This window comes from Etheostoma cragini, chromosome 15 (genome assembly GCF_013103735.1).
Source record: "Etheostoma cragini isolate CJK2018 chromosome 15, CSU_Ecrag_1.0, whole genome shotgun sequence".
Classification (NCBI taxonomy): Eukaryota; Metazoa; Chordata; class Actinopteri; order Perciformes; family Percidae; genus Etheostoma; species Etheostoma cragini.
This window is the reverse complement of record NC_048421.1, coordinates 8,705,324-8,722,102: the sequence shown is the minus strand read 5'-3', so window position 1 is coordinate 8,722,102 and position 16,779 is coordinate 8,705,324. Positions and strand designations below refer to the sequence as shown.

General features: G+C 40.2%; 1 protein-coding gene across 2 annotated transcripts in view; it reads right to left on the bottom strand.

Moving 5' to 3' along the window:
* Window positions 1-16,779, bottom strand: part of si:ch73-374l24.1 (protein kinase C alpha type) — an 85,931-nt gene that overhangs the window by 41,603 nt on the left and 27,549 nt on the right. The gene's annotated exons all lie outside the window — the stretch shown is intronic.

Below are 16,779 nucleotides of genomic sequence, written 5' to 3'. Positions count from 1 at the left end.
AATGAGGGGAAAAAAGGCCAAGCAAAGAACCAAAAAACAGATAAATTAGAGAGTACGGAGGCTGCAGTTAAAATTCATGTATGGTGTAAGGTGTCCCACTAATGTCCTCCCACTCTTGACATGGCTGGAATTCACTGTGTGTGTGTGTGTGTGTGTGTGTGTGTGTGTGTGTGTGTGTGTGTGTGTGTGTGTGTTTGAGGAGCACACATACGCAAAAGAAAAGATTACTCTTGGGTTGAACTGATCTTAATTCTTTTCCACACTAAGCCATAGGCTTGCCATTAATTGCAGTATATTTATAAGATCAACATTTTGTTGCAAAAGTTGATGTATAAAAATCCCACTGTGTTTTTGTTTTCCCAGACAGTTGTATCTTAACAGTTTTGGAGATCCTCTGATCTTCTTTCTTTTCCTCCAGCGCCACCATGAGCAACTAGAGTCCCTAATTTCTTTCAAGGAAAAAAAAGAGCACAGTAGGAAAGAACAGGTCATGTAAATGCTGTCGTCTTAGTTTTTTTCTCTAAAATGGTGCAAGTCAATAATTGTGCATTTGGCAGATGTGTCACTGTGCTGAAGCTGTAAAGTGGGACGCAGATTGTGACTGTTCTCAGGGGAGACAGTCTTGAGTCATATGAGAGGACCTTAAGCGCGCAGACACACACACACACACACACACACACACACACACACACACACACACACACACACACTAACACACACTAACACACACACTAACACACAGACGCACACCTAAATAGCTAAATCCCAGGGCTCAGCCATAGGCTGGAAGACAGGAGACTCAGCCTTGGGAAGGAAGACAGGAGAGGAGGAAAGACCTGTGAGGTGACATCCCCAGTGGAGCAGCACTAACTTGCTTTGTTAGAGAGGCAGAGGCAGACAGAGACCTCAGCATGGCATCTCACCCCTGGCGCCTCATGGAGAAAATTTGTTGCCCTTTTTCAGCTGTAGATTTAGCTACAACAACTCTGCTTTTCTATTTGCTGTTGATATAGTGAGACTATCCTCACAGAAAAATGGCAAAAACATTGGTCATTCGTTCCCCTGTGCTTACATTTGCTGGGGAAGGATTTTCTGTGGCTGTAAGAATTAGGATTTTTTGTCTCTAATGAACAAAGGCAGAAGTAATGTGAAGTGGGTATAGCACAGGGAAATGTCTGGGGATGGCAGTTAAGATGAGCAATACATTGCATCCCTTTTCCTACCAACGTCAATATGGGTTACGTTTGACCGTGATGATCATGTTTTCTTTCCAAATCTTAAATCTCTTACCAACATTTAAAAATGAGCACTTTAAATAACAACCAATTACATGCAGAAAACATATTAAATGACCACATGTAATATGAACTGTTATTATTTTGACCGTATTGCATGTTCCTCATCAGCAGATTGAGTTTGCGTGAAAGGGGCAAGACTTAAATGTCAACTTTTCAATCAACATGCATGAGAAGTTCTAGGAGGGAGGAAGAGGATGTTATATGGTCAAATGCTCCTTAACAAGTGAGAAATTGGAATTTGGTTAAAATGTTTTGACTTGTGGGTTGTCAAACCAACCCGTTTTGCCAAGGCTGATGTGGTGGCAGGGCATTTTGAGAAAGCTGGACAGCAGACACAATATTTGTTCGCGGAGGCTAGTGAACAGGGAGAACGACAGCCTTTTCACAAGGGTAAACGGTGGTATTTAATTTAAAAACAAGTTGGTTATTTGGTTAGTGTTAGTTGTGAATATTGCATGTAAACAAGAAGAAGAAATTCATAAGTGGGCTATTTCACAAAACCAAGATAAGGGATTAAGCCGGGATTTTCCAGTAATCCCGGCTCAGTTTAGTCTTAAATCAGTTTCACAAAAGCAGAGGCACCTAAATTACCATGGAGATTTATTCTGTACAGCTAGCCTGGTCCTCACCTGTTCGAAAACATATTGTTGGAAGAATAAATTACCGCAGTTGTTAAGATAATTAGAAAAGGCTGATAAAGTTGCAAATCTGTTTTATATTAAGTCTGTTACTAAGGGCAATATATAAAGTGCTGTAGATGTGTGTTGGACCAATGCACCTTAAGTTATTTTACTTGATTCATTTGATGTATTCTCTAACGAATTTGGGAGGATCGGGAGGTACAATTTTAAGAACATATCCTAATTGTACAACCAAATTACAGTCTAAGTTCACTGAACCAATAACTATATAGTGTAGACTATTGTTCATTCATGAAACAACAGGTAGAGGACACCTCAATGGTTTTTGACATTATATTTTGCTGGGGGGAAACAACCGATGAAAATCACTCTGTTATATTCATGTTTACAGGGAGCATGAAATGTATCACTTAATTATCATTATGTTTCAAGATTTCAGAGTCCAATTTCATTAGCGTCTTTCTTTTCTATGTCCATTTATACGAGGGATCTAAGACCATAATTTGTAAAAAAGGAAAATAGGAAGGAAAAAAAACTGAATGATAGTCTAAAAATATACATTTACCAACTACTACTGTTAACTGAAACCATTCAATGAGTCACTTGTAAACACAAACAATTGTACACTTTGCATTAAAAGTGAGCAGTGGAAGTTTATATAACTTGGGAAATTTATATTTTAGCCCATGAGAGAGAGGGAGAAACAATGTATTTATGCAGCATATTCTAGCTAAATTGATCTTCATGGTAAATTTCCTGAGTAACATTATATTCTGCTTACTTTTAAGGCAAATAGTACAACTGTTAATTTGTGCAAATGATTAGTAGCCTCAACAAAAGCCATTGAATTGTATGTTTATGAGATTTTCAGAGCAGTGGTCAGTGGTCAGCCTGGCTTGGCCTTTGTGAAACGCACCAAGCCAGGATGTACAGATTAGACTAGGTCAAGCCTCGCTTTATTGGTTATCCTGGGTTTATAAATTCTGCTTTTGTGAAGCAGCCCTCTGCTGTATATCTAGTATCTTTTGCTTTTTGAGCCAAATGTCACACTTTGCTGTAAGACCTCTCAGCACCTATTTACTAGCAGAAGCAAGTGTGGGCATGCTGCAAAGGTGAATGATGCACCAACGAGCAAAAGCCTTATTACAGTAAACAACACAACAGGTTGTGACTCACTTTCACAAGAGCAGAAGCTCAACTCTTTGCCATTTTTGAATATCAACACTCACAATGGTAAAGGGGGATGATGGTTCTGGACTGAAATGGAGCAAAAAAAAACTGCTTATAGGTCTTCTTCCCTCCCCTCCCCTACCCTCCCTCCCCTTCTCTCCTGGGGTCCCTCCCTGGAGGTGACATTCACGAGCCGCCTCCGCCTCCAGTCTGAGGAATAGGTCAGCTCCCTGGCTGCTGTCTGCCCACAAACATGTATTGTTTACCAGCCTTTCTGCGGTGCAAGCGCACAAGTGCAGGGGTATATGCAGAGTTTCTCTCTCTCTCTCTCTCTCTCACACACACACACACACAAACACACACACACACACACTTACTGTATGTCTATAAATTATTCATAAAACTCTCATCTGATCAATTCAATTGCATCACTTGATTACCTTGAAGTGCTAAATAATACTATACTTATGATTTGCATTTGCAGCATTTTTTTCAGATTGAGCTAATGTTTTTGTCATACAACAATATCCCTTCTGCAAAGTGTAACTGTCAAAAAAGCCATTTGGCAGCAGGTGTGATAGTGTGATAGTTTCTATGCTATATATATAAGGCGGCAACTAACAGGTGTTTTCATTATCAATTGATTTATATTTTCAATAAATCAGTTAATGATTTAGTCTGTAATGTACCACAAATTTGTAAAAAATGCCTCCGAGAATTTCTTAAAACTCAAGATGACGTTTTGTTTTGTCTGACCAACAGTCAAAAATGCAAGTTCAGTTTATATAACATATATGTCACAAACAAAAGGGAGGAAATATAAGTCATTTAACTGTACTCTAACTCTATTTTTGATCTCCACTCACTCCTGAGGGAAAAATCTAGCTCTTTAATGGCTGAATGCTCCATGATGTTCACTAGCTAGTTGCTAACTGTGCCTACTGTTTGGTGTAGGGTGGCTGGGCAAGAAGTGTGAGTGAGTCAATTGGAGTTTATTTAGCTGAAAACAACCCTAATCAGAACAGTGAGACTCAACCAAAACAACAAAGTCACATGGCAGGTTCATCACTAGTATTAAAGTGCCTATAGCATGTTCATTTTCAGGTTCATAATTGTATTTTAATGTTGTACCATAAGAGGTTTACATAGTTTCATTTTCAAAAAACACCATATTTTTGATGTACTGCCCATTGCTGCAGATCCTCTTTTCACCCTCTGTGTTTAGGTCTCTGCTTTAGCTACAGAGTGAGACATCTCATCTCTTTACTATCTTTGTTGGGAGTCACACATGCGCAATAACTAGGTAATGTTCCCATCCGCTAGCTATTGTTTTTTTAACTTTGGTCAGCACAAGGCAGGATTAGCTGGGAGACTTCTTCTAAGCGAGGGCACACTTGTAGTTCTTTTGTAGCCTATAGTGAATTAGTGTGTGTTTTAGCAGTGATTTGCCATTGAGAATGAACTAGCATGCTAGTGATCGCAAACTACGCTTAGCCACCTCATCTCGGCTAGTTACGTAGAAAGACGTGAAGATTTTGAACAGCTCACCCGGAGACTGAAGGCAGAAGACACTCAGAAACCGTATCTCACTCAACACAGCATGGGTATTTGTTTTTTCCAAGTTTGTATGCGTGTGGAAGCAACAGAGACACAAAATAACACCCAATATGGGCACTTTTTCATTAATTAATATCAAAGTATTAAACAAGATACATATCAAGTATTAATATCAAAATATTGATAAAGCTAGTTTACATGTATGTCAGATTTTCTTTCTTGTGCTGGACATACAGAAATCTTTAGCTTCTCTTCTATTTTCAGCATCTTGTTTGTTTCCTGCTGCCGAGTAATTACTTTCACACATACTGTATATATGTGTGTGTGTGTGTGTGTGTTTCTCTGTGTGTGTGTGTGTGTGTGTGTGGCTATTATTGAGAACTGTGTACATGACAGAAAAGCAAGTCTTGGGTCCCTGGTCAGTTTTTGCTGTGGCATATTATGTGACGACCATGAAAGCAACCTGCAGAAGTTGCAGAAAAAAAGTGATGAACTTGAAGAAAATATTTTAAATGAGGGCAAAGGGAAAGGAAAAGAAAGCGGGAGGGAGAAATTATGTAAAGATTACATAATTTCAGAATTACAGATAGCTGACCTATTCATTCGCGCCTTGGTGTAGCACAGTCTCTTATCATTCTCAGTAAATCAAACCTAAATCCACATTAAATCTTCTCATTTACCAGTGAGTCACGCAACAAAATGAACCCTGATATCAATTTTGGATTCGTTAAATGCCAAAAAGAGAAAAAGAGAAGAATTGAACACATGATAATACTGAATCCACCTTCATTATCCATAATCTCCGTGCACTTAGAGGCATTGTTATGCACATTAATCGTTGACGACAAAACCCAATTTGAGCTTTATAAAATAACACTCAGCAGTGATATGTTGTTTACACACAGTCATTAAGTCCTTTAATCAGGTTAGGCTCTGTGGTGCACTTCCTCAAACTTCCCAACGGGCCACTCTGAGTCTTTCACCTGCTGAGAGTGCAAGTTTTATGACTATTCATCTTCTGCAATTCACCTCTATGGGGAGCGGGAACTCGCATCATCATTAGTCTCTCTGAAAAAAAAACCCTTCATTCCTTCAGCAATCACACTGAGCGTTGAGTGCTTGTGTATCTGCATGATTAAAGACAGCATCTCAGAGTGGAAAAGATTCTGTTGATCTGAGATGGTTAAAGATTGCGTAATTCAACACCTTTCGTTCACGTAAGTGGACTCGTTGATCTGGCAGAAGGAGCGCAGACTGGCTAGGTTGCCGGGCGTATCAGTTATTGATTATTAATGTAAATGCTCCAGTTGGCGCAATCCAAAGAAACCTGCCGAGTTCTAGAGTTGAGCAAAGGAAGTTAAATTTAAAAGAGAGCAAACTAGGTTAGTGTGAGGAGCACAGTGGGTCACAATAACACAGCGTGTCGGCCCAGGAGAAGTAAACATGTCAGGGAGGCTAAACTCCTCGAGAGTCCACCTTTCTTTCAGCTCTTCTCTTTAGTAACACTGCAGTCCCACACACTGGCTCAGACTGACGTTTCTGGGGCAGCTATCTGTTGTGAAAGTGAATGTACCTGACTGAGAGATCCATCTCAAAACACAAACAAGATTCTGACTAAACTTGAAAAGAAAAAGAAAAAAAGTGTCCACAATTATTGAAAATGTACAGTAGTTTTGTCTTTACTGTATTTATTGGAAAGCCAGCATCATTTTTGTACTAAATGTATTCTACTAGAGCTAAACGATAAACCAGAAATATATCCATCCATTTTGCAAATGTCCAGTACCAGGTCAGGGTGGAAGCAGGTACACCCCCCCCCCCCACAGCGACCTCTTCCAGTTGCTCCAGGGGGATCCTGGGGATTCACATTATCTTTAAGTCACACTGTAGGACGGTTCTGATCTATTTTTTGGAAATATACAGACTATGTTGAATCTAACTCATCTATTGGAATGTCTCAGATTTAGTATCAGAAACTATTAAACACAAATGATAGACACAAGCTATGAATGCATGTCGGGCAACAATAAAGCCTCTTCTCTATCTGATTCTGCACCAGAGAAGAATGAGACGACCAAATACTCCTAGAGATAAAAGAAGACAGGAGTACACACCAAACGGGACAGCACGAGGTGAACACACTTGCAGGACTTGAGGAGGACACACCAAAACTGGCAACAATAGTGCAACTTACACATGGATACCTCCCCTTGCTCCTCCATCTTCCCTGCAGGAAGAAAGCCCTCTAGCTCTCAGACTTGCTTCCCTTTTTCCTTGCTTGACTCTGGGTCCATGCAAGGAGAATATTCCCCACTTCTATTCTCCTTTTACCACATTTCTGCTTGACCTCCATGTGTTAATTCTTACACCACATTACCTCCTTAAACGTTCCTTTTCATCTGACCACCCATCCTTATTATCTAGTCCTCCTCCTACCTTTTGCGCTTCTTTTAAAGACCAGGATCTCAGGTGCAGCGGCTATCTGTTGTTTTCCCTCAGTCTAAGATTCCCTAAATTCCTCCTAATTTAATGAAGCTTTGATATGAGCTCAGCGCCCACACTTTTATTCCCATACTGCTTCTGTCTTGATGCCTCAATATCTTTTTGCTAAGTCTTCCCTATCATTCTCGTTGTCTTTCCCACCCCTACATTTCTCTCTTTTTCTGCAACCCTTTTCTTTTGTAGACGGACTTCCTCGATGTCAGTATGTTTGTACCACATGTCGACTAGCCCCTATTAAAAGGAAAAAATCTATAGTCATCCACACATGATCTGCTCCCATTTTTACAATGTCACAGAAAGGTTGACATAACTGTGATGCTGGGCATCTTGATAAGCAAGGTGAGTACTAGACCAATCAAATTTACATTACTAGTCATTACTAAAAGTCCTTACTAACACAAGTTACTTTTGTTGAAATATTATAAATTTGAAACATTAGACTCTACTTAAATTGGGCTTTAACAAAACTATAGAAGAATTGTTACTACAATGTTTTTTCTTTTATGAGAGATTTGTTTTAAAAACAATTTATTCAATACATTTGCGCCAATAAAACAGAAAGGAGGACAACACATAGATTGTAATTTCCCAAGTACTCTGCATGGATCTAAGTGACCTCACACTTCCTCACTGCCCATTCCCCATCAGTCGCCCCCCGGTATTTGATCAGAAACACAACTATCAGGTTCCTGGCTGGCTTTATTCTCTCTGTATTGTATTGATTATTACAAACAACTAATGTGATTTAGTAATAAATATGTTTTTGTTAATTATATACATTTTTGGGCATTTTTAGGTCTTTGTTGACAGGACATCTGAAGACATGTGGGAAGAGAGAGTAGGGAATGCAACAAAGGGCTGCCGGTTGGAGTTTAACCCAGACCCGCTGCGTCAAGGAGTAAACTTCTATATATGGGCGCCCGATCTAACAACTGAGCTATCTGGGCACCCAATAAATATGTTTTTTAACAAAACGTGAAAGTATTGACCGGTAAAAAGTTTAATAAGCCTACAACTAAATCTGGGTTTACAGTGTAAGGCTAATAAGAAGACCAACTATGCTGAGGAACTGTTTCTCCATTAGCTCTTTACCTAAACAATTTTTAAAACCAAGCGTCCCGTGTGTAACATACCGGCTGTGTGGGCTGAAATGAGCCTGCGGCTTTAATCATCGCAATGTCCACTGATATTATGTCGCCTTTTGCTGCGCTCATTTTTTTTCACAATTTCTTAACTTTATTAAAACTGGAAACGTCCGACCCAACTGAAACCTTCTCGTAAATCTTCTCTATCTTCTTAATTGCTATGCACTCATTTTCCCCTGTTCCTGCAGGTCTTTGGGGTTTATTTAGGCAAAGGGTTCTGTCTTTGTCAGTATGGGAGTGGATATTAATGAGCTGCACTGTTAATAAGAAAAAGGAAGTTCGTAACTTATGCTGGGGAGCAATATACAGTAGATATGAACACACACACACACACTGGTGTTACATAATCACACTAAACATGTTTTCTTCAGGAAAGTATACGGAGGAGGGTGGAGGAGACAGTTGCTGTTGTTTTATGGAACTGAACTGAAGTATGTTGGTACAGGGAAAACAAAGGATGGCTTTAGAGTAACAGTGCAGCTTCACCATGTAATCAACCTAATCTTAAAGCAAAGTAGGCCTACAAGAACTCCACTGGCTGACAGACAAATTCCCTGGTACAATTCTATAATTCCGCTGTCAAAGCTAAACATTCCCTGTGGAGTTTTGTTTGAAGACTAACAAAGTTTTGGTTTGCATTCAGTGTTCACCAAAAACACATTGTGTGTATCTCAGAGCTCAGTATGTACATATGTGTCTGCAACATGCTAAAGGTTGGTTAGTTAGGCAACGGCTATAACATAACATGCAATATGCAACATGGAACATTCAATAATGAATGATAATTTAGGTCTTTTATGATGCATACACATGTCGGATATCTTTGGGTTTTGGATTGTTAAGGTCTCTGACTTTGGGTAATTGATGATGGGTACTCTTTAATAGACATTACAATTACTTGATTATTTAGAAAAAAGTTATCAACTGATTTATCTAAAGTGAAAATTCTTATTGATTGAAGTCCCTCCAGCAATTCTAGCTAAAGGTGAGTATTGTAGCTGAGTAAAGGATTGCTGGTTTATTGGCCCACTGGCTCAAACCTTTTCAAATGTGCCCCACCCGCTGCTGTTTTGTAACAGAGGCAGGCATTTGCAGGCGTCAGCAGGTGACTGCGCTACAGTACCCATGCCCCACCGTGCGTGTTTTTGTAAGATGGCCATTTTCCACACGAGTCGAGGAGAAGCGTGCGAGTGAGAGCTGGCAGTGTTTTGATCCTCCGTGCGGCGCAGCCTGGGGACAGTCATACAAACAGTGTTCGCCACACTTCAGCATTTAGACGTACTGCATTTAGGCAATGTGTGATTTTTTTCATTTGCACACCCTATCAATAGCAGCAAAAAGAGACTTGTGTCTGACACCAGGTTTATTATGTCTCAGTGCACTCACTCCAGCATAGGAAGAGGTGTAAACATGGCAGGGATAACAGTAATAACAATTTACTGTAGGAGATGAGTTTAACATGCTTCCTATGTAATTAGGTATGTGCAACTTGTGTGAGTACACTCCTTTTTACATGCTGTTCTCAGACGAAAACAGCCAGTGTGATGATTAAAAACCGAGCATGCACTGCACTAGTATTCTCAGGTTCCCCATTTCTGTCTCCACAGAAACCACAGTGTCCCCAACAAGACCTAACATTCATCAACACACCGGCTTATGTAACCAGGCATGGGACCAATAACTGCAGATTGCAATTTGATATCTGGGATTAAATCAGCAGCTTATATAATTACTCATTTTTTCCAGCTGTTGAACCATCTGACACTTTCAGGCTTATTGATTTCGGATGATTAAAATATGGGTTTTTATGCACTTCATATCTTATGAACATTGCATGAATATTACCAAGTTCACAAAAGCTAAAGTACTGTGTAGGCTAACCAATACTGTATAACTAAAAATAAAAAAAATCTTTTATTCTTAGTCTCTGGATTTTGAACCATCTAAGAAATAATCCTGTAAATTTGAACTCAACCTAAATTTATACCATCCATTACGACATATGAACTTTATCAACTGCTGGAAGTTTGACATGCTCTGTAGCAGGTAAGTACATTCATATATTAGCTAAACTAATCTTGACGTAAAAACAAGACTTAATATTATCACCAATAAGGTGCTATCTGATGCATTTACTTGTATTTATATGGTGGACACTTTTAACCCAAGCAATGTACAAAAAAAAATCTTCATCAAACTTCATATCATCGTGAACTGATTTCTTTACTAAGTGCTTGCCACTGCAGTACAATAAATTTCTAGAAAACCTAAGCTCTATCTCCATAGTAAACACTACAAAACTGTTTAGAAAGTAAGATCTGAGCCTGAAAGCATGAACAGCATCCCCCGACTTTTGAGCAGCAGTCAAACCAATGGGAGTAAAGTAAAAATAAAGAATTTGTTTCACATCATTTCTCTCAATGAGAGCAATCTGTGTAAAATTACCAGAGGCTGTCTTTGTGGGACATCTGCTCAGCCTAAAGTAATGTTGCTTACTACTTAACAGACAGACAGATTGTGATTTGTGACTGAAGAGCAACCTCATGTTCACAGCTCCTCATTGAAGCAGCCTTACATCCCCTAATCATAACGTCTGTAATCTAAAGACCAATCTGTTCCTCTTGATTAATGACAAACAGATGACCTCTCAGACTTGTACTGAGTCGCTATCATGTAAATTCATCACCCCTGCCTGCTCTTGTGGCTGCACTCTGCAGCGCGTGTTGATGCGCCAAACGTGGCTTGACTGTAATCTGCTCTCTGTACACTTCTGCATTAACCTGTGGAGAGATTTGACATTGTGTAAGCTGCTGGAGCAGACGTGTTAGCTAGCTCTATCAGCCGTTGCTGGAGGGTTGGTAATGGCTCAAGGCTGCGCAGCAGGCTTAATGGAGCAGCTGTAATGTATGCTACCAGGCCAGGCTAATGCTAACAGGGCACTTTGCTAACCTGGACTGGTATCTGAGCACAGGAACTGAGTTTAAGAGTGAAGTTTTTTAGTCTAGCAAAGACACAAATGATGTTAATGACCATGTAAGAGAAACAAGAGGACAAATGTCCCCCAAACTGCACTGATGCCATGCAGTAACTGCATCAGAACAGAGGCTGCAAGCTTTGAAGGTATAACAAAACAAAGAAGCATTCAGTTGTCATAGCTGTCAACAGCAGCACCCTGAGAAGGAAGGAGCAAGGGATTTTCCATGTTTAAGTACATATCCTGTCAATGTGTCAAAGTGATGGAGAAAGATGCAGCAACTCAAATCTTTTTGATGCAATGGCTCTCTTTCTGTCTCTCTCTCTCTCTCTCTCTCTCTCTCTCTGCTCACTCTCTCTTTCTATAAAGGTTGAGAGAAGGCAGATGACAGGTGTCACTAAGTGTAGTCAGGCAGCTAGTGTTATTTCTTTTTTTTTTTAACTTTAAATAGTTTGAGTGGTGTTTTCCTTTGGGTTATTGTTTTTGCTTGCCTGGCATGGACACCAAGGACACCTCCAAATGCACCTGAGGTACATCTCCTAATCAGGGGGGCGGTCTCTGTGTGTGTTTGTGTGTGTGTGTGTGTGTGTGTGTTAGTGTGTGTGTGTGTGTGCGTCTTTGTATCTCCGTGTCTGTGTGTCTTTGTCTGCGTCTCTGTGCCTGTGCGTCTCTGTCTGCGCCTCTGTGCCTGTCTCTATGCGTGTGTCTGTCTTTGAAGGATCAAAAGGTCTACTTTGTGACAACTGGTACTGTGCTTAAGGCAATAGGCCTACTCCAGCCAGCCATCTTTGTTTTTCTGCACATACAACAATATGAGCTCCTCTCACGGATTGTGTGCTCATATCCATGTCATCATGACAAATTAAATATTCAGTGTCAAAGAAGTCAGAATTGTTCACATCCTTTCAGCGTAAATACCACATCTAGAAAACAAACAACAACCTGTGTCGTCATAGGTGTGAAAGGTAAATATATATAAGGTAATATAAATGCTTTTGTTACTCCACAAAAGGTTTTGGGTAGGTATCCACAAGTGTCATGCCCTACAGCTTTCAAAGGAGATCTTCAATTGGTTGTGTGTCCCCGTCTTTTGTCTCTAATATATGGAGACAAATATTACATTAACCTAAATCAGGGCTTCTCATACAGTCTAACCTTCTGAAAAGTTGTGTTTATTGCTTAGATTATAGAACTCTCCCGCTCAGAGAAAGTGCCATTGTCCTTTCAGCACCACAGCCATATGCACAGCTGGCTAGTTAAAGTCACTCACGTCTGCGCTCTCACACACAGACACCCCTATCCTGACACACACATACACGGTTAAAGCTCATCCACAAGCACCTATAATCAGTTTTGGGAGAACAGCTGGGCTTTCCTCCTAATGTCATTTTCTGAACAAGGGACATATGCAGTTTCTCAGACCTGAACTGAGCCTCTGGTAATCTCACTGACAAACTGCAGCCGAATTACAGATGACCTCATTTGGATACGCTGAGAGTTAACTACTGAACTGGAAACAGTTGAGCTGTTTTGTTGCAGCAGTTTATTTCTAAAAGGTACCTTCTTTCTTGTTGGAAATACTTTTCGATAATCCCCATAAAGCGTAGTTTATCTGAAGTTAAAAACATCATAAAATTGTAATCTTACTAATCGAAATATGTTTTTTCCAACAATAAGTAAAGATGAAGCAGGAAGGATCTTTGTAAAACTGCCTAATGTTCAAAGTAGGAGCAAAATATTACAGTGTTTATTTGTGGTGACTAAAGTCAGTATTGTGAGAGGATGATTTCCAATTTCAGAGTGGATTACATTTCAAAGTCATGTTTTAGTGATTAACACCTACTGTAGGGGCTACATAGATTTGTGTATGTGTAAGAAAATGTCTTTTCTAAATAAAAAAGGAGGGATAAACAATGCAGCTGCTCAATAATCTTCTTTCCAGTAAACTACTGCTCACTTTCCTCTCCCATCTCTTTTCTCAGTGATGTCCTCATTTTCACAGGAGCCAGTGGCTAATGATGCCAATGAAGACAACAGTGTAGGTTTCAGCAGAGTGTCAACGGGCCTGTGCGCAGATTACTGCGTTAATGAGGGATAGAGGGTGGATGGTCGCTGAAGTAGTTTATGTAGATACTTGATGAAGGGCTTGTACGAGTCTCACAGTGTGGTACCCAGGTCCAGTATGTCCAGGCAGAATTAATGGGAAATGGAACTACGTACATTGGATTGGGAACCTGTATGTGTGACTGTCCTTCCAACTGCATACGGAAGCAAAATACCTTAAGAAGATAAGTAACTTTAATTTTACATACATCTTTTCAAAATCCACTTTTTCCACTATTAGCTCCACACAACTCTCTCTGTATTTCTCAGTATGGCTATGTTCAGAAGATTGTGGCTTCCAACGACTTTCCCGCGTCGAAACTCAAGTGAAGATGATTACCTCTTCTGAAGAGTCCATCGTGTTTTTTTAATCCTTCGTGTCCTCCTTGAGCTACTAGCAACTGTGTAGGGGAGGGATGGGGGTGGTGCGCAGTCACCCAAAGGCTTGTATCAAGTGAACGTGGCGACAGTGTTGTTGTCATTACTTAGAATTCTTCATGGGGGCGGCAGAAACTACACACTATGGCTTTAAACTATTGTTCATGCAAAAATGTGTTTTTGATTTGCTCGTCAACAAAACAGCCGCTTTAATATGTCACATAGGTCTTGAAGAAATGGTGACCGCAGGATTGTGATCACTTGTTTTTTTCTGACATTTTAAAGATCAAACAATTAACTGATTAATTGAGGAAATAATCAGCACCGTTGGGTTAAGTCAGCCTTGGTTCAGATGATTATTTTTTGCCATAACTAAAACATACATCCACAGCACACCAATTTCCAAATCCACTACCACAATCAACTGGACAGAATATCCAGTAAGGTAAAGAGAAGACACTTGATAAAACAAGCATATGGAGCCGGATGAAAAATACTGCAAAACACATGCAAAAGCTTTGCAGCCGTGTTGTTAATGAACAGGGCAAAAGACAGATGGTTGCAAAGAAGATCTGCCAAGGAGAGTAACAGCAATAGTATACCCATGTAAAGCATAATCTCTCCAGTCACACTGACCAAATCTGTCATTTAAAAAAGGGAATAGCACAAAAAAGGATAGAAAAAAATGTATTTTAAAAGGGATTGCTGGTCAAATATCTAGGCGTGTTCTCCATATGTAATCTGGTTGTGAAACCCATATTGTTTCTCTATGGATGAGTCACTTTCATTCACTGGTTCCAGAGTGATCCTTGACTGATAATACAGCACTATTTACCACCTACGCCTCACAATGTGCTGAATGGAAAACAGAAAGAGAAGAGAGAGAGCACTTTTCACTCAAATCCTAATGCAAACATCTCTCTCTCTCTCTCTCTCTTCTGCGAGTGGATCAAAGCATATGCCAAACAGATGACGCCATTTACTTAAAAAGGCCAACCAAAGGGTCACTCATGTCCCACAGTGCAAACGGACAGTGTGTGTGTGTGTGTGTGTGTGTGTATGTTTGTGTGTGTGTGTGTGTGTGTGTGAGTAAGAGTGAAAATGAAAAATGTTTGTGTGTGTGTGTCCGTGTCCGTGTCCGAGCCCCAAGCCAGATTCATGAGAGTCATGACACCACACTGATTCAGAAGCTCAGGGGCAATGATGGAGGAGTGTAGACGGAGTGATGCTGAGAAGGATGGATGGATAGGTGTTGGTGAGTCATGTCATTCACTCTGAGGCCGGACAAGAAACAGATTCAACTAGTGGGGCAATCGCAGGGTGCAGTCCTCTGCCAAGGTATGCCAAACCTCAATGCCCAATGTTAATGCATTGTAATTTTCCCTTTAGGGAATTGATTTTCAAATTATTCTGACACCACATAAATGCAGCACACATGCCTTGCAGTGTTAACAAAAGTGAAAAATAATCTGTGTATGCGCCCCGTGACTCAGATCTCGTCCAAAATGTAATGGGTTCTATCTTTGCTCAATGCTTATGCTAAACCCTTTCACTTAATTTCAGTAGGTGTTCCTGCTAAACAGCAAACAAACAAACACACACAAGACAGAGACAGCATTTCTCTGTGACTAGAATACCTGCCGTCACCTCTTTTAGTAGCATGCACACACACACACACACACGCACACTTTATTTCTTAACAGCATACAGTTTGTCACTTTGTCCAGTTCTTGTGTCCTCGACTTTACTCACTCACACACACCCAAACAAACACACACACACAATATAGAATATCTATGTAAAAAAAAAAAATGAATCACTTTTTTAATCAGCCTTATTATTAAACTACTTGCCTCTTAGGCTCTTTAGAGTTATAATTTTCACACCTTTTCAGATACTGTAATTTCACCTGCCTACAATCAGTCTACAGGCTGGTGTGCTTCACATGCTATATAGTTAAGCATAGAGCACCAGTACATATGATTCACTGGGGACAATTTTAGTTTGAGTGGTGGCATCATGGGCAAGTTGATTGTTGTTTTTAAACTTAACTCTGCTGCATGAAAACTTTTTAAATAAAGAAAAGGGGGGAAAACTGACAAGAGTAAAGGAAAATAAGTACTTAGTTTGTATATGAGCGAGGCCTGTATCATCATTTGGAATTCAAAGAGGCCCATCCCCAAAGGGCCCTCTATTCACTTTGTGCCAAAGGCAGTCGGTAGATAACGGGCACACAAACAGGCAGACCAAAATGCACAATGGGTACTTAAATGCTGGTCAGGTGTGTGTGTGTGTGTGTGTGTGTGTGTGTGTGTGTGTGTGTGTGTGTGTGTGTGTGTGTATGCGTGTGCACATCTGTGTGAAGGAGAGAAAGAGAGCGGGAGGAAGAAAGAGAGAGAGGGAAAGAGAGATAAAAGAGAGGAAGGCAGACAGAAACAGTAAGGCTGAGGAGATGCATGGTTGAATAACAAGAAGGAAGCTCAGGAATGAAAATGAACAATGTGTTTTGGAGGGCTAGAGACAAGACTAATGAGCCTTAAAAAAGGCATGAAGATGAAGAGAAGCTGTTACAGAGCGACTGGTTTGATAGAACTAATTAAACACAAGGTGTAAAACAAACATGCACTCTTGATTGCCTCGGACGCAACAGCTTCACTAAACTGCATTGACTATCCTTTGAAAAACACTCAAACGAATTCTGATATTATTAAATGAGGAGAAGATGAAAATCTCAGTGCAGAGGTACTGAACAAACAGGGCATCGTCATTGCAGTGAATACAATTTTAATGTTCCTGCTCTGGTAAACACGAGAGGATATTGTTGCGGGTGTGCGTCTTAATTGGATTAGCAAAGGGAACATCCATTAGCAAGTCTTTCAGTCTGGTGAAACTGAAGTTCGAGAACACAAACGTCTAATTGTGAGTTTGTGTTTGCAGTCGTATGGTAGAGATGAAAAAAGTACCGCTGATCAGACTGTTTGGAGACAGCGCTGGAGGAAGTATTCAGCAAC